Source organism: Nicotiana tabacum, chromosome 9 (assembly GCF_000715075.1).
Source record: "Nicotiana tabacum cultivar K326 chromosome 9, ASM71507v2, whole genome shotgun sequence".
NCBI classification, from domain to species: domain Eukaryota; kingdom Viridiplantae; phylum Streptophyta; class Magnoliopsida; order Solanales; family Solanaceae; genus Nicotiana; species Nicotiana tabacum.
Window position 1 is genome coordinate 42496587 of NC_134088.1, and position 4422 is coordinate 42501008.

A 4422-nucleotide genomic window follows, 5' to 3' on the forward strand; every position below is an offset into this window, starting at 1 on the left:
TAATAATGACAATAACAAAATAACAATGATAATAACAGTAAATCAATAATTATAACTATATTAATAATTGTTTACCTGAAAAATGGATAGAGTTGAATTTATACATAGTTCTAAGGACATGTGGTGTAATTGGTACAAATTGGAAGGATAAGTAAAAATATATCGAATAGTGACTGTAAAAAGAAATGAATACAAACCCAAATAGAGCAGAAAATATTTGCTTAAACGAACAGATTTTGCTATAAGTTGTGTAAATCTCTATAATCTCTGAATGTGAGAGTGTATGAATGAGTATTCCAATATGTGAATCAATGAATGAATCCCCCTTACAAATGGCAGCCACTCTAATCTAATGGAGGAATCGTACTTTGGATATAATTAAAAATACATAGTGGAGATCCCATCACTACTAGAAATTCGGCAAAAATCGACCAAAAAAACCGACCAACTTTGGTCGATAATGGCCATAACCGTTCAAAACGTGACCATTTACGTGTGGACGGTATTTTAGGGGTCGGAAAGGCATACCGACCAAAGTTGGTCAGAATACCGACCAACTTTGGTCGGTCAATTAAATTCAAAAAAAAAAATATTGCAAAACAAAACCGACCAAAGTTGGTCGGTATTTTAATTATGTAATCAAAAGATTCACCATCTGGGAATCGAACTGGGGTCTGTACAGTGGCAGGATACTATTCTATCACTAGACCATTGGTGCATTTTATTTTAAGACTGTTTTTTATTTGATTTATACTCTTTAATTGTATTTTCGCACGAAAATAACCGATCAAAGTTGGTCGGTTTTATTAAAAAATAAAATTACCGACCAAAGTTGGTCGTTTTTTAAAATGACCGGCCGAATTAACCGACCAACTTTGGTCGGTTTTTTTAATAATAATTTTTATTTATTTTAATTGAAAAACCGACCAAAGTTGGTCGGTTTCTTGAAAAATAAATTTCGCAGGACTCAAAAATAGTTTCTCGCATTTTTGTGCAAAAGAAAACCGACCAAAGTTGGTCGGTTTCGTAAAAAAAAAAAATTAAAAATAAAATATTTTGAAAAACCGACCAACTTTGGTCGGGTTTTTGGCCCTTTTTTTACCGACCAAAGTTAGTCGGTCGACCTTGGTCGGTTTTTGCCGAATTTCTAGTAGTGCATGATAGATTAATCAATTAGTTTTTCCTTGATTTCTACCGAGATTCTCTCCCTTAGTGCGACTATAACGTTTTGTTGTCCCTTGACTCGAGCTCGATCGGTCTTTAAGTCTCGAGCTCAATATTGACTCGAGCTCTGGTTTTTGAGCTCGATTTTGACTTGGTCTCGGTATTTGATCGGTCTCTAGGTCTCTGGGTCTCGCCCTCTATTTGGGCTCGATGTCGATCGCGGCTGATCCTGACCTTGGTCGGTTTCTAGGGCTCGAACTCAGCAGCCCGACTTCACGTCCTAGCTTGATATCATAATAACGAACCTCAGTACATCATGCCCCAAACTCGATCAGTCACACGAGGGCAAACTCGATTTTGACCGTATACAAATAGTCCCCCCGTTTCTCGGAAAGAATGTGGCGAGAAATGATATAATTTTTCAACCTCTGACTAGATACACACTAACGTCTACGTTGAGCCCGATTGTGACGTACGTGACAAATGTCACGTCGGTTCAGTTACCAAGGCATTAAATGCGCGTCAGTTGATGATCGGCCACTGCAAATTTTGAACCGTCATTGTGAAATCTATAAATAGCCCCCTTCCTTCATCATTTTAAACTTTTACTTTCAACTTTTCTCATTCTATCCTTCACAGTTCTTCGTCTTCTCCAAAATTATCTATTTCTAGGTTTTGAAAATTTCTTTGTTTGTTCATAACCAAACACCAAAATATTTTAATTTACCGTCTTCTTTGTTCTTTGAAAATTTAGATGGCCAAGATATCTAAAACTGTTCCTCAGAAAGAGACTACTTCCTCATCTAGGTCGGCCGGTGAGAAACCGGTGGTGGAGACACGCCTTGAAGAACTCGTTCCCAGGGGATGTGTTATTGATTTTGATTTTAAAGTTGATAAACCCTCTTCGGTTGCTGGTCGATACGAGCCGGTATCGAGATACATATGCTCGATACTAGTAAGTTTCCTTGATGTGGTGAAGAAAGATTATAGTTGGGTAGACAAAGAGGTTGTGATACCGACACCGGAGGAATCGATCACTACCCACGTGGAAGGGTAACTGAGTGTTTACACTTACCCTTTCACACTGGATCCCCTCGATCCAGTCATCATCGATTTTTGCAAGAAATACCAGGTGACCCTCGGCCAAATTCATCTTTCTTTCTAGAGGATCGTGATCTTGATCCGTTTATTTGTGAGCAAAATCAGTGGGCTTCCCTTCACCCTTGACCACCTTATAAGATTGTATAGTCCTCGACTTTACCGAGGCGGGCTGATAAAGTTTCAATGTCGTGCCACCAAGGTGTTTACGTCGAGCATAGATGAAGATAAGGATTGGGGCTGGATAGGCCGGTTTGTTTGAGTGAAGACCTCGGACCTAATCCTGGCTGAGAGCATGCCATTTCCTGAGAAATGGAATATGAAACGTAAGTATGATCCGGTTTTAAATTTCTGTTTGTCTTACTTCTTCATCCTTTCTTATTAGTGTCTTTCTCGATGCAGCCGTTACTTGGATGTCGGGTGCGATTCCGCACCTCAAGAACTGGGTCAAAAACTTGGTCTCGACGTCAACATTTGTCGAGCGCTCATGGCGCGATTTGTGTAAGGGTCAATGGGAAGCTCGTACTCATGGTAAGATTTTATCTTGGTCTACCGATTCGTTTGTCGTTCGAGGAGACATGTTTATTCGAAGCATAAATTTACTTATCTTCTCCCTTCGCAGGTCTTGGAAAAGATGCGGTCATGAGGCCCCCCGTCTTGTGGTGAAGAAGTTCATGTCTCGAAGCCGTTGAAGGAAAATAAGAGAAAAAGGACCTCGGATTCCGAGGGTCAAAAACCTAAGAAGAGGACAGTCCGTAAGCCCAAGGGAACCACAATCCCATTGACTATGGAATCGGTCTTGCAAAGAAGAAGAAGAAGAAGAAGAAGGTAAATCTAGACTGGTGGCACGTGCACGGGCTAGCACCGATATTTATAAAGCTTTGGGACCGGTGGGGGCTGATGCTGCTTCACCCAGGTCCGACAAGGTCGAGGAGAAGACTTCGAACCGAGTTCCCGAGCAAAGGGGGACCGAGGATGTTTTACCTCGGGGCAACGAATCCGTCGAAGAGGCGGTTGATGATGGTGCAGTAACCGAGGTTGAGGTTCCCCAAGATGGAGGCGGCACCTCAAAAGACCTAATCGGGGCAATAGAGATCGGCGATTCCCCTTCTTTTCCTTCATTTTCCCAGTCTATGATGCATGACGCCCAAGCTGTGGAGGTTTATCATGGGGTGGGAGCCCATGGAGAGGAAGATCCTTTCCATGGTTATTTTGTTGGAGTAGAAGATACTACCGGTCTGAGCGATTTGAAGGCTTCGAAGAAGGTCCCGGGGAAGGCGGGGATTCCTCGTATATTCAACGAAGCTCAGCAGGCCCTGAATCGGGTAAGTTCGCTTTCTCTTTGTCAACTTTCATACTTGTATTTTTCTTCTTTTGTATAACTCCTTTTTTATTTTTTGTAGGCTTTTGCGCTCTATCACGAGGCATTTTTCTGATCCCAAGGAGAGCTAAGCTGGTCCAAAGCCGAAATTTGAGGGCTTACTGAGGAGAGAGATACCTTCAAGCTTCTCAGTGAGCAGAGGGAAGGAAAAGCAAGAGGACTTCGAGCCGAGCTAGAAGTAACTCGGAAAGAACAAACCAATTTGTCCGAGCAGGTAAAAAGAGTCTTTGAAGTTAATGACACTGATTTAGGCGTGAAGACTAACAGTTCGGTCCCGCAGGTTCAGCAAAAGCTCGATATGATTGGGTAGCTTCGTGCCGAGGTGGACGCAATGAAAGCGGGGGCCGAGGAGTGGAAAAAGAACATGGACTGCCTTGCTTCTGAAAAGAAGGCTTCCTGGGCTCAACTGGCCTCGGTCGAGGCCCAACTCTGAAGCTCGAAAGAGAGAGCCTTGGTGCAAGCCAAGAATATCGAGGAGTTCCAGTCTCGGTTAGGCTCAATGACTTCTGATCGAGAGAGACTGGCCTCGGAACTGGCAGGGCCAAATCGGAGGTCGAAATAGCTATGGCTAATGCTGATGCAATGGTGGTTGTTTACCGGTCCAATGCTAAAGCCGCTCAGGTTCTAGAAAAGAGGTTGCCGAGGCTGCTCAAGCTCGAGCAAATTGGGTTGCCGAGCATGCTAAATGCCAATCTCTGAGGGAGACTCTAGAGGAGATCCACGCTCGTGGCTTCGATCTTACAACCGAGATCGAGAATGCAAAAGAGCTCGAAGCCGAA